Source organism: Struthio camelus, chromosome 3 (assembly GCF_040807025.1).
Source record: "Struthio camelus isolate bStrCam1 chromosome 3, bStrCam1.hap1, whole genome shotgun sequence".
NCBI classification, from domain to species: domain Eukaryota; kingdom Metazoa; phylum Chordata; class Aves; order Struthioniformes; family Struthionidae; genus Struthio; species Struthio camelus.
The window spans coordinates 109,494,978-109,520,228 of NC_090944.1; the positions used below are offsets into that span (position 1 = coordinate 109,494,978).

Consider the following 25,251-nt stretch of genomic DNA (forward strand, 5'->3'; position numbering starts at 1 on the left):
TTATAGGCACAATCCTTTGATGAGAAAACCTTGACGGTATTTCAGAAGAGGAAGAAATCAGTCTCTATGGAGTCACTAGAGATTTTGGCTATTACTAATTGATGCTGCATGGAGAGCACTCAGCGGTGACAGGCATCAGTCTAAAGTGGTAAGACAAAGAGTTTCTAACCTTTGAAGTGTTGTGTGCAGAAGCTCTTGGAAATGTAGGAAGTTTCTCTTTGCCTGCTGAGGTCTTGTGTGCCACAAGCCGTGTCTGGGCAATTTGTTCTCTGCATGTTGGGAGAGGTAAGGACAGAGGCCCTGAGGGACACTCTTAGGGTATAGCACGAAACTCACAGCTCAGAAGGAGAGGAGATGGCAAGGCCACTCAGCCCTAGATTGTTCTCAGTTCAGGAGAGATCCCTTCGTAATTACCCCTTTGAATTACCCCTTCCTAAGGTCTCATTCACATTTAGAAATTTGGCTGGCAAAACAATCGACTTTAAGTGCAAAATAACAATTTGTCTTGCCTTACGTAGCTGTATTGACAAGGTTTCTGGTAGAAATGCTCTGATTAATTCAGCCATGAACAGGCAGTGTGAAGGTGGTGGTGGGAGAGCACCTTCTGGCAACATCCAATTGTCTCTCTGCTAATGCTGTTGAGACAACCCTGCCAGTACAGCTGGTGGAGCAGAAGCTCCCTAGTGCAGACACGACCTCACTCCAGCAGCCACGCCGGCACTTGCAAGCAGACCCACAGCAGTCCTCTTCTGCAGCTGTGCTAGGAAAGGTTTCCCCACCCCGATATAGAGCTTGCAGGGTCCATTTGGCCTAATCCAGTCCTTTTTGCAGCAAAAAGGGGAGGGAGGAGAATTTCCCTTCTTGTTACGTGGCAGTGAAGTCATCCATCCTTGGGAAAAATGCTATGGAGATGGCTGCTGTGTGATGCAGCCTGGCATAGTTTGATTTGCCCTGGGCAGCTCCTTTGCAATCCATACAGGATGGGAACAGTCCTTGGCAGCAGCGGTTGGCCAGAGAGGAGAGGTGAAGCCAGCCTACTACGAGGAAGTGAATGCCTGTCCCTCGGCGAGGGCGAGCGGCCGAGCCCCTCATGGCTGTGCCTTTTTGTGGGGGTGGAGGGAGGCAAGGCTCCATGCTGCTCCAGTGCACTCATCCACCACTACCATCCAACGTGCTGCGACAGCACCCATTTGAGTTAGTAAAGAAAATAAATACTTTTAAGAAACTGCTGCTGATCCAAGAGATGAAACTGAGAAGCTGATAATAGTGAATGGTTACGAAATGCATATGATTGTAGTGCAGAGCCTTGGCAGGCTCCTCACATAAGAAAACAGGACATTCCTGGCACACCAGGTAACACTTTGCTTTAGAGTTATTGTCTCAAAAGGTTGATTAACTTCTAAAACACAAGCAAACCTTCCTGTGCGCCATCATGAGGACTAGAGAGCAAAAAAAATCGGGTGTCCTACTGTACGTTTCAAAGGGAGCTCCTTAAGTATTATCAACGGTGTGTTTCATGGGCTCTGGTCTTCTATCTTTGGAACTTGCGTTTGTTCATTGTACCCAAATTATTCCATAGAGTTAATTTGGAATGAAACTATAATTTCTGTGCTTGTGCTACATGTATAATTTGAGAGCAATGTCTCTGAATATTGGGAGGCTTACAAAATGGATTCTTGCTTGCAAGTGGAGTTTATGAGGAACTAATAACTAACTGGACTTAACAGTCTTGCATGATTTCAAAATCTAGATTTGAATCTGAATATAAAACATTTGTCTTGGGCTCATTTCCAGTAATTTTAATTTCTTATGAATGGCATGATTTAGGAATTTCTTCCCCAATCAGTATATTTGAAACTAACCACCAGTGGTTACATCTCAGGAAGTTCAGAGTTCATCTAGAAGGTGTTTTCAACAGTAGTTTTTTAAATTATCCATATTTTGTAATCACTTCTCCTGAACTGTGCTAGCGTTATTAAATATAAAACAGACTGTGGAAGCTATGCAACAGACATAGCTGATGAAAACCCAGTGTTTTCAATGATCAGGAAATTTTGATATTTTGTGGTTTGATTTTGTGATAATAAGCACAACAAATAAATTAATAAATGTAGTTAGACTGAAAATTTATTATTATTATTATTACTAATACTACTACTATTTTCATTTGATTCATATGCCAAAAATTCAGTCATTTATACTGCTCTAATTCTGATGATGTGAGATTTCTTTTGCAAAAGTATTTGCTTTTTATAGTATTTTATTTGTTTATATTAGTCAGAAAGTTAAAATACCTTGTCTGAAAGTGTAAATATTTTGATTGGATTTGAAGTCCTCTGCTACTCTGTAGGCATGAGAGCTGCCTCTGTGGGTAGGCTCTCCAGCCAGATGGCATCTAGTATGCTCTTTAGTCAGAGCTTTTCCAATGAGCCCATCTGTAAAAGGGGAAACTATTGTACAGTAACCTGTCAGGTGAAGATTTCCATGCATTAAGGAAGTGTAGTGGTATTTTCACAATGTGTTGGGCTTTGCTTGAATATTGAATTTGGATCGGAGATATTTAAGATTTTTGCTAAAATAACTGTTTTGGAAACATATTATTTTTTTTGACTAGCTATACTGGAAAACTTCCAACCTTTTGTTAGAATTATTTGCAGTTAAGTAGGAAAAGACAACATGAAGTTCTTAATAAAACCATAAAATATGTTGCTAGTAAAGATAGATATTTTACAAGTAAAATGGCAGTAATCTGCATGCACTAAAATCTGTCCCAGCTAATTAAGTGTGTTTTTAAATTATACATTTTTGCTTCCTTCATTTTTCCGTAATGGAAACCAACCACTTTTCCTCAGGTAGATGAGGATACAATTTATATGGCAAGCCTTCACCTATTCATGTGTGTTGAACAGTCACATCTTTGAAAATAACTCCACTGCCACTTCAAAAACTTAATTGTAATTTTTGAGAGTAGACTAAGGCTACACAGTTCCTGAAGTAACTTGCAACTACTTCGTTACAAACTATGGTTTCCTTTTGAGATTCATCGATGTTAATAATATTCATGTATTACAATATCATTTCCATTTCTTCCTGAAGAGCTGTGTGGTAGTGTTGGGGATTTCTTTGATGTGCGTGGCGGGGAGAGGTGCTTAAAAAAATTACACATTTTGAAAGTTTTAAGAGATGCAGTTCCCTCCTGCTTGCTGTTTTAGAGTTTATCCTGCTGCAGCACAGTCTCCTTTATGTCCCTGAACAGGCCTAAAGTGTCACTCAGGCCCAGAATTGAAAGCATTGCCTAGTACCTGGTTTCTCTACAGCACAGAGAAAAAAAAAAAAAGCTCGCTGACTATGAAGACGTTTAGCATTTTGGAGTTTGCAGTCTTCCAGGGCTCGGTTGTCCTCCTGAGCGGACAGGAGAGAAAGTGGATCTTGCTGGTTATGCTCGGCCTTCAGTTTCATGGTAAGCCGCCTGGTCTGACCCATGTTGGGGCTGGTATGGCTGGCTTTATGCAAATATGGGAGGTGGGAACTTGCTGCATTTCGAGCAAGGAGGTACTCTGACAGACGTGTTTTGACATATGCTTCAGGCAGGCTGGGAGAATATGGGGAATCCACCTCCGTGGCCTGCTAACTTGGGGCTGTCACTATGCGTAGAGCTGGAGAGAGCAAAGTACCTTGGAAATCCTGTCCCTTTCTCCCCAGCTAATTTCATTTTTTCCTCTTTGTGCTCTTTTTACAATCTCTTAGGAGAGCAGGCAAGGGAAAGAAGGCAGAAAAACACTCCTTAAAAAAATTCACTCTATTTTATGCTACTTTTATTGGATTCATGCTATTGGAGACTTCAACATGAGGGACAAGTCATTCTCTTTTTCTCCCCAGCGGGAGAATACAAACAAACCATTGGAAAAAACTTTTTAAAAAATATGTTATTATAGACCTAATTTTACTAAGGATTGTGTTGCTGTGGCATACTTCCTTGTGATCCCTCTGGGAGACAAGAAAGGAATCAGTAATGCTGAGTGTTTTAGTTGGAAATATTCCATAAGGGACGGCCTGTGACATAAAAATTGGCCCTCTCAGGACTTGGGATACTCCTGTCTTTATCTAAAACCAAACAAAGCAGAACCTGGAGTTGCTGTTCTGGGATACAACAGCTAATAATTTTTTGGAGAATGAGCATACTGCTACTTGCACTTCTAAAAGATGAGTATCTGAATAAATCCCAAGGCAGCAGCTTACAAAAGGATCTCAGATGGGATGATATAGGAAGTTCAGTTATGGGTTTCACTCCTTTGAGCTAATATTTAGTTTCTTCCTGTAGCCTAGACTTGGCCTTGCTCAATTTTCTGTTTCTTGTTCCAGGGGCCAAGCAAGTGCTGGCAAACTTAACTCACGTAGTCTTTTGGCTCCTCAGCAAATGCCTGCTGATGTTAATGAAAATCCTCCCATTGGTTTAAAGGGACTTTGTGCCAGTGTCTTAAGCTACAAGGACTAAAATGGTTCCTGATGCCCTCACAAGAAAGTATGCTGGAAGAAAAGATCTTCTTTTTTCACCTGCCAGGTCTTGGCTACACGTATTTCTCTGGTGTCACAAAAAAATCAAAAACAAAAAAACACAAACAAACAAAACAAAACAACCCTCTTTAGAGATGTTTGAGTGTCACTATTTGAAGCATTTCTGCCATCTTGGCGACATCAGCTTCTTATATTCTTCACTGAAGCAAAGCACAAACTTGTGTTATAAATTGACTTTGATGCCACAGATTGTGACCTGCAGCTTGTTGAAAAATTAAGAAGCCAAGCCATTTAATGCAGAAGTTTTCACTGAACAATTATCTAAAAACAAAGTGGTAGATAATTTCACACTATGTAAGCTTCCCTCAACAATTCATAATCAAGATAATACCAGATTATTTAAATATTACTGGCTGAGCTCTGATATATGTTTCCGCTTATAAGATCTTAATCACAAATGCACTACAGAAGAAAAAAAAAGAAAAACTTGTACATTTTTGTACTTTATCAAATAATTTGAATTGGTTTTCTGTGCACTGTTTGTTGTTAGTGGTTTCTAAATAATTGGTATCTGCCTCCTCTTTCTTTGCAGAAAAATTTGAAACCATTTCAAAAAACAGAAGGTGTGTGCCTGAAGCCTCATCTGTCCGTGTGATTGATGGTGAAATAACTCAGGCTGGCAAATTTCACTCTAGATCTTTTGGTAAAGCAAGAAAAGTACAAAGACCAGGCTAATTTGCAGATCTGATGTGTATTTGAACACTTAAGCCGCCTTAATGCTGTACAACTCTTTATTTTACCCAAATCTCAACTGACATGCTTTTGATTTCTACCTGTAGGCTACCAACAGTTTCTTAGGGTAAAAACTAGCAAGTCAGTTCTGCTCTAGTCACTTCCAGAAGGCCAGAGGCGTTTGTACCTGTGAACTGAGGAGGAAAGACTGAACTTGTGTTAAAAAGTCTGGAATGGATGCAACTACACTTATATTGTATTTATAAGTTTTGTTATGAGCTTCAGTTGAATAATTATACAGTGCCATTGGTCCCCTATAGAAAGCTAAAAGGTAGCACTCCCAGTCACCATCACTCTCACTCCCACCTCTCTTCTGCATGAACAGTAATCCTTTTACACCACTAATTCTGGGAGACTGACTTTGTTCCTCCTCTGCTCGCTATCTGACTTGAAGCAAATGGGAACTACTCTGGGAGAAATCACTGTGTGCGTAAATAACAGTGGGAAATTGCTTCTGTTGTATCTTAGCCACCCTCGTGGTATGGGAAGTGGGTTTGTATTCCCCCAGCCATCCATCAGACGGTAGAAAGTAAGAGGCCCAGCAGGACTGAGACGTTCACGTCATGGATCAGGGACTTCTTGCACACCCCTGGCTGCCAAAGGAAGTGGTCCAGCACTGCGCTTGCCTTGCAGCAGTGCAAGTCTCATCTTGAGTCCGGGCTGCCAAGGGCTACAATTATGGTTGTTTTATTCAGGGGTCACTGAGCACCTCCATGGCTTTCCACAGGATCCACATGCTAACTGCTCAGGGACGGGTAAAGCGGGGCTCCTCTCAGCGTCTGGCTGCCTCTCCTGGGAGCAGCCTGGCAGGTCTCTCCTGCCTGCTACCAGGACCATGCCCTCTGAGGCAGTTCTTGAGGCAGGTCTTGATGGTGTCACCATCTTGAGATGGTGGAAGGGAGTGGGGCGACAGAAGGCCAGATAACCTCCTTTGGCTCAGGGTCACCTTGTGCAGTTTCAGGACTGCCAGCTCCTCCTCAGCATCCCTCCACCTTCCAGCATCTGCTCTGTGTGCTGTCTGGCAATTGTGGGGAAATATTATGGTGACAGCAGCTGTCATGTACTAGAATGACTCCTGCAGTACGGCCTAGTCACAGAATTCTTTTGCCTAACGATTGCTTCCACTTCTTGTCTAAATTATAGCAAATTTTAGTTCTATTTTAACTGCAGCAGAAATGCAGAAAACATCCCTGAAATTATCCAGCCCTTATGTATTAGCATGCCTGTGTCCTTTCAAAAAGCAAAGCCAAACCAAGGCTTCTAAAACTACTGGTTAGAGTTGTGTGTATATTACATTGCATTGCAGCTACAGTATTTGTGGTGAAGGGACTTAAGTGGCTTTTGGAACTTGGTAATGAGATGCGAATACTTTCACCTCTAGGTTGTTTTTTTTAAGTAGTCTTGGTCAACAATAACCAGAAGTTAGTGATTTATAGACACAGATGTCCACTTAAAAGGCAGTCGCAGCTCTGTTCCTAGTAGTTAAATCAGTCTTACCTGAAAAGTGCAGTTGCCCAGACAAATGGTACCCTTGTTGCCTCTCTCAGTAGAGGCTTAAGATTGTCTGAGTGCTCGTTATTATTTATTTATGTATTATTTCAGTTGTACCATGGAGCGAGGTTCTTCAGAAACCTACAGAAACCTAAAAAGGCTACTGCAAGGAATGCAGTAGATTTTTTTCAAACAACTGTAAGAAATTACATCCTAAATTCCTACTGTTTGGATTTAGGGCGCATTTATTATTAGAGTTTTCAATGTGGGGGTCCTCAACCAGTCTGAGGCAGGTATGGCTGTTACATGGGGAGCCCTTGGAGCTAGCAGATGGACTGCTCATCTATCCTCCCAGCTTTGTCCCCTCAAAAGCTTTCAGGAAATGAGGCAGGCATAAGTCCTAAATCAGGAAGAAGGATATTGTGGGACTGGTACCAACACGCTTCCTGGGCTTCAGTCTACCATATTGCAGGGCAGAGGAGAAGGTGCACAAGCAAAGGTGGGATTGACCTCAAGAGGCTCACAGAGGTTCAGTTGGGCTCTCTGGTTTACTCTGGCTTACTGCTGGGAGTCAGTCAGACAGGCTTCCTGGAGAAATGGTTGATGGGTATGGAAATTAGTGTGACATTAAGGTCAGCTCTTGTTCTAGCTGCCCAATTTCATTCTGAATACCTAAGTATATTTGAAAATCTGACCTCTGTTCATTTCCTCACTAAGTTTACAATGCAAAGGAAAGGTAGATGCTTGAGGGTCATCAAAAATTATCGGTGTTGAGGGGTCTGTGGTTAGGCCGACTTTACATAAATACAAGTTTTTCAGCCATAGAGATGGTCTTTCCTGGTCAGGGCTGATCGAGATTGACAGAGCGGTGCTGAGCTTTGCTTTCTGTGGATAAACAGAGACTGGCAAGCTTCAGAGCTGTCAGTGCAGTTCTTTTAATCAATATGAAATTTATTTAAAAGTTTTAGAAAGGAAAAATAAGGAAGATAAATATTAACAATTTGATCCTAGGTAAAAATATTGGGTTTTTTTAATCAGTTACATCTGGAACATCTGGTTCAATTGTAGGACCAGCTTCACCTGAAATGTATTCAAATGTTAGACAGAGCTCAGAAAATAGTGTTAAAGTTAATCACAGGGAAGAGAGGTGAGATATCTATGGCAGATAACTATCTGCAAATAGTTGAAAAGGGCAAATTTTGTGGACGGAGAAAAATAATTTAAAGTGTGAGAGGCAAAATCAGGGAAAGGGATTTTAGGCTGAACAGCAAACTATCAAAGCAAGAATGAAAGTGTTGTAAAGAACAAAGTTGGACTGAAGCTGCACTGCAATTTTAATAGCTCTTTCTACCCTCGGTTCTCTATGATTTATATCAACCATCCTACACAGTAATAACAATATCTCCTCCCTCTGTTTGTCAAAGGTAAAATATGGACAGAGTTTCCAGCAGCAAAATACGAATCCTGCTAGTTGAATGTGCCTTTATATAACCTGAGTAGTGTTTCACAGGCCCCTAATAAACTTACGGAGGCGTAGGTACAAATTTGGGACTTGGTAAATCTTGCACTGAAAACCACACATTGGTATGTTTCAACAGCTGATGAATAAAAAGTGTTTAACAATCTGGAATCCAGGTGTTACGGTCTAGCATATGGAGATGAGTGATTGACTAAGTTGTGTTTAGTCATTTGGGGATCTGAGTCTATATTCACCAGAGATGGTCCTAAGACTGAGATCACCAACCTAATTTCACTTGTCTAGGCATCAGTCTGGAAGGAAGTAGGGTCCCTAACGTAAACACCACTGCTTTATTTAGTAAGCCATGTAATCCTCTTGTGTAACATGAGTAATAATATCATATTACATACACTGTAACTAACAAATTACCAAGATTGATCTCGTAAATCCATAGAGAGAACAACAATTTACTACCCTCCTCTAGAGCATTTTGTATAATCTAAGCTACAGATCCTAGCACAGAGGTAGAAAAAAGCATCATTAGCTAATTATGGTGAACATCATTTTCATTTCTGCAAAGGTTGTTCTTTATTAATATAGTTTTTGTATAGTAATTTAGCAAAAGAACACTAATAAATGTAGACAGCTTCTTAGAAAAACAGAAGTGTTAACGTGCTATACAGCTGCTAAGAGGAAGAAAACCTTGTGTCCTCCAGTACGTGATTTAATCTTTTTTCTTTGTTAACATCAGCATATTTTAAATGGGCAATAATACCTCACAGCCTAGGTAGAAGAGACTTGAACAAAGCTGGCTATATTCTCTGTTCTATATTTAAAAGGGATGTGCTTCTGACTCATATGGTGGAAAGATGATTCAGGTTTTATATTTTTCCTATTCATAAGGTAGAAACCGGTGTTAGTACAACAGTATTTGCGAAGATATGCTCTAATAGTATGTTTGAATTCCCAGCTGGGCCTAAAATCCAGATCAAACAGAACACATTGTGGGTAAGAGAAGAGACATTAGCAACCAAAATAAATCTTTTGCACAGAGATGTGTGTAAGTGTGTGTAGTTTCACAGTCCTTGGATTGCCCTTAATTGTGTCACCTAGTAGCAATGCTTGCAGCAAGGAAATGTTTTTGAGTAAGAATGAATCCAATGTGCCGTGCCATTTCCTCAGACTTTTCAATTCCTTCTTTCTTTTCTCCTACACTGGTACCAAAGTGCGACCTTGTCACGCTTTGCACTTTTGGAGCCAAAATACCCCAGAGGTGAGCAATGTGGAAATTCACTTAATCTGAACACTGAAAGAAACTGATCTCATTTTATATTCACCTGATTGTTAGACTCACTGGATGTCCTGCCTGGATTGTCCCATCTATGTTGGACAAACCTTCGCTGGGAGTTTATTGGATACGCTGCTATGCTTTTCTAGCGGCTTTGTGGGTTGTCAGGCAGACCAGATGACAGGAACAACGATGCTCCCTATATTTCTGCAGGAGGCCATAAGGGCAGGACTACCTTTTACTGTTGGTTCCCTCCTAGGAGGCATTACCAATGCTTTACAAGCACAGGAATATGAGTCCACTCCAGCGTCAAAGCATTAACGGGAACACAACTTTAACTACAAAAGATTTCTTTGTACTGGTATACTAAAGTTTCATCTTGGAGTGATACAGTCAGTTCTGGTGTAAAGCCAGGAGGCCTTCTGCAGTATGGCCAAGATGATAAGATATCACATCACTTTACACTCCGTGCTAATACGCTTTTATCAGCAGAAGTCTCTAGCGTACATTTGACCTAGTTCTCTTCTTTGAACTGATGTAATGCAACTGATAAGGTAGAATGGATCTTTGGGATAAAAAATGTATATATTTCACCTAGTCTATTCTTAGGAAAAGCAGTGACTCTGATCTTGACTATTTCCCAACAAAATTTTCTGATAGTATGCAAGTAAGGATAAATACAGATGCTATTCAAATGAATATAAAATGATGAATTTCTTTTTTCTTCTTGATAGTAAACTTAAACAACTCTAGGGCAGTATTTCTGCTCATGGTGAAATCCTAATTTTTCTGCTTACCTCCGTCTGGGGACTGTTCCTTCCCAGCACGGTTCAGTTACAGCCCTTACATGGGCCTGTACGGCAGAAGTAGTATATTCTGGAGGAATGAACTCCAGAGAGAGAAATCTGGGTTCTGTTTCTGCCACTGAACTCAGGTCAATTAATTTACCTCTCTGTGCCTTTGTTCTTTCCCACCCCTTCTTCTTTTTAAACCTGACATTCTTTAGTACGTGGGATGCTATCTTATTATGCATTAATATGGCCCCTGGTACAATAGTTTCTGACATCTAACAGTAATATGCAGGTAGGAATAAATCCTGGTGCTATTGCAGCCAAATTCCCAGTGGAATGAAGAGGCCATCTTTTACTCCCCAAATTTGGAGCTACTAAAAACCACATTTCCTATATCTCTGCATTGAGGTAGCTAGGGGGTTCTGTTTTTCTTGCAAGACATACTACTTTTTTCTAATCCTGAACATACTCTTCCAGAATTACTGAAATGCATGGAAGTTTATAAACCTCAAGCAGAACACGTTCAGTATGAAAAAAAGAAGAAATGACTCTTAAGAAAGTCTTGCGAAAGTTTAGACACAAACTGCTGATTTGACAAGTCAGACTTATGTGTGAATTTGCCATCTAACACCATTCTAACAACATTGTCACTCCTGCCACTGATAATATAACCAAGAAAAGGATCTGGAAAGGTAAAGCATACATTTGCTAGGTCTTTAGGCTTTGATAGTTTGTTGACGGCTGTGTGATCTTGTTAAACTCTGAGATCCAAAATGCAGTTGTTTTCAAAATTCATTGCCAGCAGCGGTGACAGATGCTTTTTGGAATGACACCCAGTGAGCTGTGAAACTCATGTAGTCAAGTATTTGTCCGCTTGTCCCTACAGTATGTGCTATGGGAATATGTTTACACTCACTCTGTCTTGAATTTTTATTTTTTTTCAACTGAGTGAAGCGTTTTACAGGTACAGCATAGCACACATTGTGAAAGGTGATGTGTTGAAGTCTGGTGCCACAGTGGGCAGCTCTTTCTTGTTATGTTTGAGGGATTCTTCTCCAAGGTTGACTATTTGCCGGACACAGTGGATTTAAGTGTGAAGCTTATTTTGCCAGAGACTAATAAAGTTAGCCTCATGAAGGTGATATACCAATCCTTGCTCTTTGAATTGGTCAGAGGGAACACTTTAACGACAAACAGGCTGAAGCTGATATTGCAGTTACTTCACTGAAATTTAAAGCATCTTCCACCTCATGTTTTCTTCTCCTGGCAGGGCAGCCAGTTCTTCTGGCTAAGGCCTCTATGCTAAGATAGTCTACTGTGGCAAGACTCACATTTTTTATGCAGGCTAAGCAGCTAGTCTTAAATACACCTAGGTTTTGTATGAAGGCATAGGTAGCTGCGAGTGGTTTATGCAGTAGATCAGCATCCTAAAGTTCCTTCTTTCTGATAATTTTTTCCCTATGCACTGGCAAAGAAGATTTTTCTTTTTACCGTGGTAATTCTTCCCATCTTTATACTCTCCTTTAAGTATTATTATTATTATTGTGTTTGTTTCTTTTATTCCTTATTGCATTAAGAGCAAACAGATTATTCTCCTCAGACTGCAGAATTAGCTTCTAGGCTGTCCTGTTGCTGTAGATATGTGCACATTATGTATGTGCTTCTGCTTAGTACTAGTTTATTATATTGTGTTTTCTTTAAGGGAACAAAAAAATGCTTCCCAGTTATTCTTTTCTGGATTTTCTTGTTCTGTTTTGCCTCTTGCATTCCATTGAAGGAACTGAAAACCAGTGGTGTAGGGTAGACAAAAATGGAGTTGTAGAACCAGGAATGTCAGTACATTAAAAGACGTGATCTACCTGAGCTTGCTTCCAGTTACTGTAATGACTCTCAATAAGAGGCTTACTTTGCTGTTGTGAGTCTTGAATAGGGATTGAACACAGGAACTATAGTACCACAGGGAGTATCCAAATGTAGGATAACAGAGGCTGCTTCTCTTGTAAATCTAGGATAACTCCTACTCCAAATCCCTTCTGAGCTGTTGGAGAAAAAGATAGTCCAGGGAACCTAGTGCAGCCTCTGACTTTTCTATAGACTTCCAGATCTGGGAAAATCATATAATTTCACTTTACTCCGTTTTCTTTCTTCATCTGTAAAATGGGAGTGAGATTTCTCTACCTCAGAGGTGGACTATGAGTTTCTGTGAAAGTTTGTGAGAAATTCAGATACTAATAATAGAAATTTTCAAATCCCTTCAAGTGGGCAAATGTGTGTGTCTAGGCACATTAGCAAAGAAATACATTCAGACTCTAAAAAGGAAAGCTTTTGTAACTTATCTTTACAGAGGTGAGTAAGAAAAGATTTGCTCAAAGCAAAACTAAATGTTTGAACTTCTGTTTTAGAATAGAAGATTGGAAAGATACTAAGGCAGTAGAATAAGACACCAAGAGAGACGGCGGTGTTGCTTTAAGTGGACATAGTCAGTGGTAGTCTAGACAGGCATATATTTGGGATGGTTCAGAAAAAGTTGAAGTGGAGAGGTACTAGAAAGTAGGGGAATGGATTAAATTGCCCTATTCTCCAGAAATGGTTTTGCATTAATGATATACATTTCAGTTATTATCCAGCTGTCTTTCACATCTGACTTCCAGGCAACCATTTTCTTTGTTTCAGACCTCAACTAGTCCACAAAGATGAAACTTCTGTAGGCAAAACCTGTCCTCAGAAGAGGTATTTGTTTTGAGTTTTTGTCTGTTTGTTTGTATTTTACAAACCTCTTTTGTGGCATCCTGGGCTCCAGCTACCTTTTCAGCACTCTTTGAAATTAATATTTAAACAGGTCCTGTGAACTTTTTATACTGAATAACCCCCCCCCCAAAAAAAAAAAGCAATTGTTGCTGCAGAGCGTGTTTGAAGGGGGTATCAGATGGGAGAGCTGCAACGCTCAGCCTCTCCCTGGTGCTGAACATGGGGACAACAGAGGAGGACATGGTGCTAGGGCAGTTTTATGAAGTGAGATGTGATGTTCCAGGATGTCTACAAAAAGCAGCATGTTTCCTAACCTCCCAGGAAAATCCCTGGGGTAAGCTGGCATTAGCTTTCCCTCAGACCTCATCCCTCGTGTATATTTTAATGGGATTTGTTTCCCCCTATTGGCTCCCTTGCTATAAGATTTCAACTCAGAAACCAAAATCTGTTTGGTTTTTTTTTTCCAAATTTCTGTGGGATTTTTTTCACCCTGATATATGTACATACAATAGCAGGATGGAAGGCCAAGTCTAAGATATCCTAGGTTTTCAGACTATTTTTTGTGGCAATTCTCTTAGTGGAATGGAGAGAGAAAATGTATCTAATTAACAAATGTAAAATCCAAGGATAAAGAATGCCCTAATTCAGGCATGAAATGGCTCTCTTTTGAGTGTTTTATGCTGTTATCGGTTTTGTAGCTTGTGCGTGGTTGTATGTGTGAATCGGTATTGTGTATGCCTCTTCACACAGCTTTTCTAAACAGAAAATAGACTCGAATGTACAGAAGCTGATACATTACCTCCATTTTTAACTTCACTGACATCAGTGTCTTCCCTCTGACTGACCAGAAGTCAGAGAAGAAGGAGAAAAAGTTGGAAGAATGTCTTAATGTTGAAGGTGACCAGTCCTTTTTTGTGTAGGGGTGACTGTATTTTTGCTGTGCTGTTTTCTCCTGGAGGACTGGTGGTGCTGCAATTTTGGGTATGGGAAAGGAGGTTTTGCATCCTTCTCGTTAATGACGAACATGGAGCGCTGATTGACACTTCAGTTGATGGACAGAAGAGCTGCATGGATATAGCTAAAGACTTTGTTGACTAAAGTCAACAAATCTAGGGAATTCCTCTGATGGCTCAGTTTATGGCAAGCTCAGAAAAATGAAAGCAGATGCTTCCAGGGAAATTATCTAAAATGTAAAGGTGTATGTCTAACAGTTAATTCCGTTAGTAAAAGGAAATGCTACTGAACATGAGAGCATACTCTTGGCTAGCATAGGAAGATACAACGTGAGGTATTTTGCCTGTATGAAATGCCTTTATATCCATGAAAAGCATCTGGTTTTGTACTTGCTTAAGTCAGGGATTGATCAAACTGATGTGTAAGGGTACTGGCTGTCAAGGATATGAGGACTCCACAGCCACCTCTAGCCCCTGCACACACACACGCTTTGACGCTTTGGGCACAGGATGTTGGTGTGGAGGAAGCTTTCCACTTTCACTGCAGTGAATATAGTGTCACCAGTAGTCTTTCTCTTTGCACTGCAGTTTTCCCCATAGCAGCAGCGATCTTGCTGACTGCCATGCAGCCGAGGGTGTTGCTGAACACGCACATCTCCCTCTTCTAGGCTCTTCAACTGGGTGGACTACGTAAGTGTAAGTCTGCAAGAAATTGTGGGTAGGTATCTCAGACAGAAAAAAAAAAAAGTACTTTAAATTGACAAATCGGTCCAAACCGCTAAGGTTATAACTCCTTTTTTTTCTTCTTCAAGCAGAACAGTAAAACAGACCTGTTATTGGCAGCTCATTAGCAGTGAGACAGAGGCAATATGTACCATGACATCAGAGTGCTGCTTGACCTACATCTATCATTTAGTTAGAGATCCTTATTCCTGGGCCTTTCCAAATGCCTATAAGACATGCAGAGCATAGAACTCTGTGGCATAAATAAGATACAGATTTTCTACTTTTTGATGTGTTTAGCACATTTTTGTTACTTCCTTTAATACTGCAGACCTTACATTCTTGAAGCATTAGGAGAACAAAAGGCTAACATGAGCAAAAAGTATATATATATTCAGCAAAATGTATCATTCTGTTCACCTACTTATCATTTAAAATTTAACCTTTTTCTTAAAGGATGACAGAATGAATACCACAGCTGAGTGACTTCAGATATAAAAAGTTCCTTCATTAAATCAGTTGTTCTTTAATTCATAATAGAACTTAAATAAAGAATGACTTATAGGCAGCTGTTTCTAATATTGAGTCCCCACCACACATGAAAGGAACATTATTCTTACAGCAGCCTCTCTACCCTTGGGTGTTATCAGCCGAACATGTTTTGAACCCACCTAATGCATTTGAGGTAGCTTGGGTTTATTTTTCTTTCAATAAAATAAATGGTTTTGTAATTAAATTTCTGCACTGACTGTGCTTAATGGCTACATTGACAAGTGCTAATGTATGGGAAGAGAATGAGTTTGAAATGAAACATGCTGTTTTCCAATCTGCAAGCAATTTTGCACTGGGGCAATCAAAATCTTGTGCCAGTGAAACATTTTCATTAATCTGCTAAGTTAGTGCACACTGCCCACTCAGCAGCACAAGGACACTTTTTTTTAAAAAACAAAAATATCATGAAGTGAGCCGTTGTTTGAAACCATTTTGTGGTCTCTGGCAGCAGGGCCTGTGGAAATTCGCTGACTTTACACCATGAAATGTTGCAGCTGTCTCAAAAGAGACTGGCTGCCTCAATGTTTCAGTTCTTGGCAATAATTCAGCTTTCAAATCTGTCTCTTTTTTTTTCCCCTTAGCTAGATTTATTTTTGAATAAATCTTCTCATAGAAAATTGAGAGCAGCTATTACATATTTGGACTTCATTTATGAAAACCACTTCAAGTCATCAAGAAGTGCATCAATCCAACTCTAATGTTTACAATACTTTTATGACTGGGAAACTAAACAATACTGTATTTCCCCCATTATCTTAATTTAGGTAGCACTGCATTTAAACATGAATATGACTTTTCTTATTGCCAGACAAACAAACAAAAAAAAATGCAGAAACTTGCTTTTGTGTAACTTGCTGTAAACTCTGTGTTGGATGTGGCCACTAGAGGGTTGACTTACCAACAGCTGCAGTTTGCAGTCTGAATAGCAGTGCTCTTTTGTCAGGCAAAAGGCTTAGCAAAAAGCAAGATGAATCTTTAACACCTTAGGTAGGCATATAGAATCCTAACTAAAAAAAAAAAAGCCAAAAACAAAAAAACTCAAACTACCCAGGAGTCTTTTGAGAGATTTTATAATGTGACAGGAGCACAGTTATTTTCTGTCCCTGAGGCAAATAAACTAGTAGTAACCCAGAAAAAATTGACTATTGGACAGTCTTTAATCGTGTATACTGTAAGTCAGTAGGTTTCCAGGATCACAGTGTAAAAAGCAGATGATGCTGTTTCCTTCACCAAGTGCTGCATTGTTTAGGACAACAGATCACGGCTCAGTATTTTAGCCCTATTGCTGCATGCACCTCTTGAAGTAAGAAGGCTAAAATGACCCAAAATGTTCCTCTTTTGAACAGAATAATGGAGAATGAAATATTGTCCCAGCGCAGACTTCTCCCATCCAGCAGGAAATTGTACATCAGGGATGGAACATTATGAGATGGGACGTCGCCAGCAAAACGTCATGCGGTGAGAGGTGTGTGATGAAATGACAAGGATCAACCAATATCGGTGATGTTATAGCTTGTAATAATTATTCTCATGAGGCTGCTCTATACATGCTAAATAAACAGAAGTTTTTCAGTTGTGTCAGAATCCATTAGCCAACCCCTAAAACCAGGAGAATGTACAATATGAGAATTGATCACATCTTTTTTATTTAAAATGTGGTTTTATTTAAATAGTTTCAGATTAGTTAGCTGATTTTTCGTTCCTGCATCTCCAGCATGGTATCTGTACTGTGTGACTGTGAAGTGGCGTGGGAAATAGATTATTGTCTTGTATTTTATGGCAGCTAGTTGCCAGTTCTGATCAGTTTGTTCTTTGTACAAAACACTATGCAAACACATAGTTGAGATCTCTTTTGCTCTGAAGTTTCTAGCAAAGGCAAAAAGGAGAGCCAGGCACCCACTAAAGTCTTCACTAGTCCGCCTAGACAGTGCAAAGGGCAGCAAAGGCACAGGGACAGTGAGATGACCCTGTGGTAAGCTGGCTCCTAAATCCTCATCCACTGACCTTTCTACTGGACTACACAGCGTGAATGGGGAGCTAAGCAAAATAGGCATTGAAGTAAAGCAAGAGATCACCTTTTACTGCTACAGTTCATCCTAATTACCTAGTGAATTCTAAAGTAATTCAAAATGAATATCAAACTCCTTAAGTATAGATTGATTTATAGGTATAGCAAGTATTAAATACTGATTAAATTATATCTTTTAATTCAGCAGCCCAATCATGTATGAAGCAAAGCGACCTTTGGAAAGCAGAACAAGATCTGTTATTTGTTCACGCATGTAGGCCAGCTGTTGTGTCTAAATTATGTGGACAGCCTGTGTGTAGTTCAGAAAAGAACTGTGAATTGTTTTGCAGTCGTCAAATTCAAATTTTGAAGAATATTGCAGTCTATTTTGTGAAAAGAAAAAGAGGGAGAGCTCAGGTAGGCTTTAAAAATGCATACCTTTCACATTGTATACTCACATGTGCAGACACGTTCCTCATCCTGTAGTGAATATGTAAATGGAGGCCCTGAAATGACTGAACACAGGGCTTCTTTCAGAAAAACTAGCTCTAAATTTGTAATCTATTTCCTGGTAAAGTTAAGGTAACTGACATTTATTCTCTAGTATTATGTACAGTAGCAACATTCTAAGATGGAGAAAATTGTATGAGGGGACATTTAGAGGGCTGTGGATGTACCTTAGCAATCAGACTGCAGACTCCAGTGGGGATGTGGGACAATGGTCTAACAGTGAGGGAAGGCTTCAGTAATCACTCTGTGTGTGCGATGACAGGGACAAGGAAAAAGGAAACTGTGGACTGGCCAGGAACTTTGGAGAAACACGTCTCTCAAGTGTTTGCTGAGACCAGAGGGGATGGACATCATGTCCTGGAGCTGGTAGGAGAAATTGACAGAAGGTGAGGCAGCAGATACATTTACACAACAGCACATTATGCAGACAAAGATACAAGATGTGAACGACAAGGAATTCAGTAGGGCCGATTATTGCTTCAGGGGAGAAGAGGGGCACTGAAAACCAGTAGAGGTACCTGTAGGTGTGCAGGAGAATGGGAAGGGAATTAGGAGTCCTTCACAGAGGAAAATCTATTTCTAAACACAATGATTCTTCCACCCATGGTGAGGGGAGACGCATTCTCACCTTTTGTACGGCTCAAGAGGAGTTGGGTATATCCTCCACAGTGGTAGAACCACAGTATCTCTTAAGCATCAGATTTACTTTAACTCTAGATGACACAAAACATAAGCGTTGGTTAAGATATAGGCATTATTCATCCCCCAAAAACACAAAAGAAAACAACACTTCTAAGAAGGAATATATTCTTGGTGACATAGGTTACAGCTCAATAGCCTCTTTGAATTGCTTCGCATATACAGTGTAGAGTTTTCATACAGTGAATTGCTTCAATATCATCTCCCTCTGACTTATCAATTATGAGGAAAGCACAAGAGATCTACAGCAGTATTTTAAGGTTCTGCAAATTGCAGTTTGTTGACAACAATATTACCGTTAGGAGACGATGAGTTTTGCAATGTAACACATCTGCAGTGACCTTGACAGAAGTGAAGGATTTCTTTTTAATGACAAAGATTTTTTTAATGGCCTTATTACTAATGCAATTGTCATTTCAGACTTTACTTCATGAATCTGAGCACAATATCTAAGCCCTAGTGTGAAGTATCTACAGTTACAGAGGGGACTGCAGAAAGGGAGTGCTAATTTCTAACAGTCCGACTTTAACTGAGTGAAAACAAGACTTAGACCCAGTTGTCCAAGCAAACTGAAGCTATTATATAATAATGCCTGCAGGAGTTCCCCTAGTGTTGCATAGTTTAGAGCAAATTTGGCACTTTTTGAGGTAAGTCCCAGAAAAGAACATGAAGTGATTACATCCGTTGACCTGCATGCCTGAGTGACTGTGACAGTGTGAACTGGATTGGGTTTAAGATGACAGACCCCCCAGAAGAAAATCTTGTCCATTTAGCCCTTGGAAAAATTTAGTTTCCCAACAGGCATATCCATGTACCACAGCAGACCTCTTAAATAATCTTCATACTGGGTTGGTGTCTCTCTCATGAGTATTGTAATACACTATAATTATCAAGGAATCTTGGACTGACTTTCTAGATCTATGACATCATCTTCTAACACAAGATAGAAATCCAAAAATTGAAAAATGTTTCCTCACTGATTGTGATAAGTTTAACGCTCTGGCAATCCTTACATAGGATCTGACACCAAGCACTGCTCAGAGTAGAAACACATTTGTGAACACTTAAGCTTCACATGCTTTTTCTCTACATATGATAATGTTATAGTCTCATAATCAGGCTCTTGAAAATCCGCATATGCACAGGCATTGTGTTCTCCTCCTTTGTATAATAACCATTTGAAGACAATTATTCCTTTTATAGATTTATTCTTTGGTAATTCTTAATCTCTTCTGACTGAAGGAAATAGTTCTATGTGATGCAGAGAGACTACACTTTTTTAGCTTTCCTCCGTTTACAGTACCTGATAAGTCAGACCGATGATACACTGATGTTAATCCAGTAACAAAGTCCACTGAAGACTTGATTTGCAGGTTTTTACCATATCCATGTGAGCCCTGTAGGACATGAGTGTCATTGCCTAAGTCACCCTTCCTTTTTCCATATAAGTTACCAGAAGTAGATTAGATTTACTACTCTTATAAAAATGGTAGATTACATGTGGTTATCCAAGTGAAACAGCCTTCAGCCTACCAACATGTCATTATTTGATAATACTGTAGTATATGGACAGGCAGAATCATAACAGTAGCACCCAAGATGGTGACTTTATAGATTGGATTTCAGCTCTGATATCCATACAGTATAATTTCAGTTAAAATTCTTCTTATCACTCTGATAAATCACAGAATGTTTTGTAGTTTACTTTGTGTAATTTATTACCTGTGTGAAGTCTCTCATTCACAAGAGGAGGCAGCTTTGCAGAAGCACCTCCGCGGAAAGTTATGGAGGGACGCTCCCAGGTGTGAGGGATAGCTTGGGGAAAAAGCAGAGATGCTTATTCCAAAATGAAGGAACAGGAGATTGAAATTAGCGTCACGGGCTAGAGGCAAGAATTGACTTTTAGAGGTTGAATGAAGGAGAGATGGGGAGGGATTGTAAGTAAACAGCCCTGAAAATGAATACATCTGAAGAAACCCAGAAAGGAATGCAAAGAGAGAAATAGTACAGTTGAGAGCCTTGTAGCAGCTTCATGAAGTAAGCTTGCCTTTGGCAAAGTTAAAAGGAAAGGATTTTGCAGTATTCAAAATACAAGATCCTGAGGGCATGGACAAGGAGTATAGTTATGTGGGTTTACCATCTAAGGCTGTACCCCAGAGAAGATCACCCCAATGCATGTATTCAAATATGCAAATAATTAGTTTGCTGCCCTCTTACTAGCTATTTCTCTTCTCATTCGGAGAGTAGACTCTGCTGTTAACAAGTTTCTTTCTTTGAGAAATGATCTCTGATTTCCCACTATCTCGTATCATCTGCTGTAGCAGGTACATTGCTTCCTAAGAGATCCCAGAACATGGCTTCATGACTGGCTGGTAGTGAAGGAGTCAGAGGGGGGCTTGGGGGACGTGCAGACAGTAGTTTCTGAGATGTGAGCGTGCAATAATGGGAACATCAACAAGTGTTGATTTTTTTTCCAAACTTTTGTTACCCAAATATTGCAGCTCGATAGAACAAGCAGCTGTGCGTCCCTTCTTCAACAGGAAGCTGGCAACTGAACCTGCTTCCTCCTCCATCTCCCACCCAGACATATTCCTATTGCGAAATCACTCCATGCATTTAGGAGTATATCTCACAGATTTGTAATTCCAACCTCCTTAAAATTCAGTTAAGTTCTTATGCATGAGAATGGTGCAAAGGCTATTTTGCGGAATAGGAAGTGAATTATTTTACAAGCCTGTCTAAGGATTTGTCTTGAATGCAGTTTTCCATGCAGTTAGAACTGCATTCAGCAGTAATCACTCGTGTAGGTTATGCAATAACCATTTTCTCCACATGTTGAATTTGAATGATGACTTATTGTTATTGCATAGTCATGTATATACCTCTAGTTCCCAGAGGGCCTAGTCAGGACAAAGTTTAGCAAATGCTGTACAAATGCATACAAAGGCAATCCCTTTCTCCAGATAGCAGAAGTGACAGAGAGACACCCAGCATAGGTACTACCATTGCATACAGATGTTATATGCATTTTTATATTTTCCCTAGCCGTGATAGATAACTGAAGTTAGTGCCAACTGTTCTAATCAGTGCTTGAAGACATCATTACAATCCCATGTAAAGTGGCACAGTAAAACTTAAGTTAGTAGATTCATTGTCTCTGTTTAAATTGAGGAAATACATTTCTTTCTGCTATGGGAGAGGCTTGGGTTGATGAGAGAGCTAATATCTTTTAGAAGATTCACTTCTATCAATAGAAAAAAGAGGAAACCTTTGGGGAACTCAATATTGCTTCTGTGACAAGCTTAGAGCATCACAGAACCAAGAGTGCTACTCTTTCTACTTTCAGATCTACTCTAGGTGTGGAAAAATGATTTAGAGCCAAAACTTTCATAATGTGTTGGTTATTTTAAAATGCATAAAAGCTATACTAACAATCAGCACTTAGCCATGGGCTTGCAATATCTGAGTACTAGGATCCTCTCCTCCTATAATTAACATGTAACTAACTTAAAATATAGTTCACAAACTGAGGGAACCAAGGGTGAAACACTAAAGAAGATTTAAATATGGTTGCCCTTCCTTAACAACAGTGCTGTAATTAGTACAGAGCAATAGCACCATCAAGCTCCTGCTGAACAATTACATCCCAGGAAATTCAACCAACAAGTATCATGTTATAAACAGTCCCATCTGTGTGGTAATGCATAAGTATGCACTAGTGCCATCTAGCTAATCCCCAGTGTATGTCACTTCTAGTGCCAGGCAAATGATGAAACCATCGTTGTCAAGTAATGTGTTTTACATGCTTGGCAAAATTTGTAGAATAGATTATTAAAGAAATGGTGTATTTATGACGGACATATCCTAATTAATAAACTGAACAAAATTAATAGTGAAATATGTTAACTAAATGTTATTACATAGGTCTTATAAATTGTACAGTTTACCTGATGGCCCTGTCATCGCCAAAGCTGTCCTGATGCTATGACCAGAGAAAGTTAGCGAATCCAACTATCTGTAGAATAAATTAATGTAATTTTCAGAAACAAATAATATATAATTTCAAGGACTTTCCATTGTACATAGCCAAATATTAAACAGTAAAAAAGCAATTAGCTCTAACTAGGGACATTATATGTTTCAAGGAAGCTACAGTATCAAAGTTACAAATATGCAGACCTCCACCCAAGCATGAGTACTTTGTGTGTCTCAATTTGATGGTAAAGTGCTTTCAGTAAAATAGATTTCCTGGTTTAAAACTGGTATCAGGCCTAATATAATGGGCAGGGTGAAATGAACTGTAATTACTGAGACTCAGGGTTAGAAGTGGTCCCAAAGCAAAACCTAGGAGCTAGGCAACGCAGGATTTTAGAGAGGTTTTCATTTCAATCTGGACTTTGGGTTCAGTCTCATTTCTGCACAGAATGGTCATGCCATGGCGGGAAAGGCAGCATGTAAGAACCACCTAGATCTGGAGAACTTTTTTCTTCCCCGAGCACTGTTGGAAGTGTTCAGGGAGCACTAATGACATCCTCACCCCGCCAAAGACAACAGGAAGCTCCCTGTGGCTTCAAAGGCATTGGGATTTCACTCTTTGTGCCTAATGAGAGATAAGGCTATTGGAAAGGGGTAGTATTTTTAATTAGAGCAACTATCTGAGGTGCAGTTCTCATTGTCACTAGATGATGCAGCAGAGTAGCTTTACTTTGGATCATTTCAGCTAGAATTTTGGAAAATATCACGCTAAGGTGGGAGTAGTGGAGGTAGAGCCCTCCATAAAGTAGGCCTTTCTCTCAGGTCTTTCTATTTCTGTTTGCAGTTCAAGCGCTATGACCTTCTTTAATGCTACTTGAAGATAAAAGAAGCTGAATGCTGCCTATAAGGACTTGGAAGCTAAAGGACCTGGTACCCCTCTGTTGGATCTAGTCATGCTGTAGCCAGAGCCTTGTGACATCCTATTTATCTGGATAGGCGGAATGGTACAGTTGAGAGCAGCCATGAAATGATTCATTCATCGTTGGAAATGTTGAGGAAAACTTGTGCAGATGGTTTGCTGGTCCTGCCAGATTTCACTCTTGAGCTGTATAAAGCAAAGCAAACCATGGATGATTTTAAGCATTTTTGTGTTTCAGAATGAAAAGTTTGCCTGACACTAACAAGAGGTGTCTTTTTTTCCTCCTGTTCTCTTGTTCCTTCCTTTCCTCTTTATTGCCATATGTGGAATAAAAGGCAAAGGGGATGATGGAATCCAGCTCCGAGGCAGACCAACTAGGAGTTTCACTCAAACTGCTCTTTATTCATCATATCAAATGACAAATTTTCTTTGAATTTCTCCCAGCAGCAATTCTGTCCCCATCAGCAATCCATCATCTGCCTAAAATCCATGGCTGACAATTTCTAGCCTGTACTTCATGTACTTACTGGTGTATTGCCTTTCACACAATAACAGAATATTTCTTCCTTGTTTATACATAGAAGTTTTACAGCTGTAACAATAAAAAATATCTTTACGTATGCAGGAAAAGGTCAATTCTAATATTAAAACAGCATCTGATGTACTCTTAATGAGTGCATCACTAAGGGTAAGGGAGGTTCATCAAAGCATCCAATACTGGAACTCAGGTTTGAATCAAAATCTACCATTTGTCCTTAATGACTTGAACTATTGCTTGGGAAGTATATTGTCTCAGTTAGGAAAACACACTGTTTTGAGATTTACAGCATATTCTATAGTTTGAGCTTGTCTCAACAAAAAAGAGACTATACTTTGTCTGAAGAGTTAATGACATAACGACTATGAATCTGAGATGAACGTTATAAAAATCTTTTTATGTTCAGCTACAGTTTGCAAATAATATAGAGAAACTTGTATCTTGGAACACAGTATGGGAACTGTGCTGCTGTGAACTGAATTGTACTGGACTAAGAGTAAAAATGTGTACCTTAGTTTTTTCTATAGAAGGTTTCCAGCAAGCCCTAGAACAGGATATGATTTAGGAGAGAGAGAAGTCAGATTCTAATGCAGTCCGCACGGATGCTATTTAAACCCTTGAGAAAAAGAATAGAAAGAAACAGAAGCAACCAAAATGTATCTAACCGGTAGTTCTCAAATTGCTAAGTCACACAGTAGAACTGATTATATATTGCACTCCATTAATTTTTAATTACCTTGGTATATTCTGTACTTTGTTCTGTGAGTTAGGCACATCAAAAGAAGGATATGGAAATTCACTGATGATGAGCTGACGGGCAGCAAGCATGACTTTCTCCAAGATTTGACCTATCAGAAGAAAGGGTGACATTTTTGCATTGTGGTGACATCAGCCACAATGTGTGTAGTATTGATTATTGACTGCAATAAAAATTAATGCCGGAAGCCAGTTATGCTGGAGCTTATCCCTGGGTCAAACATCCTTGTGAACTGTGTATGTATGACTGCACAAGTGAATGTTTATGTATGTGTGTGCATGCGTGAACACATTCTTTGAGCAAAGTCGTGTCTTGCTTGGAAAATGCAATGCGGTTAGGTATAAATGAATATGCTAGGATGGTAACTGGGGCTACTCTATTTGTTTCCAAGGAAAACACTCTTAAAAGACAATTCTAGAGCCATGCTACTAAATCCAAGTTTATGTAAATAAGTAATAGTCAGAATTTCTCTCTCTGTATGAATGTGTTTATATATATGCATGTTATATATATCTGTATTTTTATAGGTATTA

The 25,251-nt window shown here is 39.6% G+C and overlaps 1 long non-coding RNA gene across 1 annotated transcript; it reads left to right on the top strand.

The window, feature by feature from the left end:
* The first annotated feature begins 12 nt into the window (after positions 1–12).
* Positions 13–24,814, top strand: LOC138066835 (uncharacterized). The gene is made up of 6 exons (XR_011140380.1): positions 13–148; positions 3,257–3,460; positions 16,659–16,777; positions 17,526–17,737; positions 18,093–18,216; positions 23,349–24,814. It is a non-coding gene; the product is annotated as an uncharacterized lncRNA (long non-coding RNA).
* Positions 24,815–25,251: the final 437 nt, after the last annotated feature.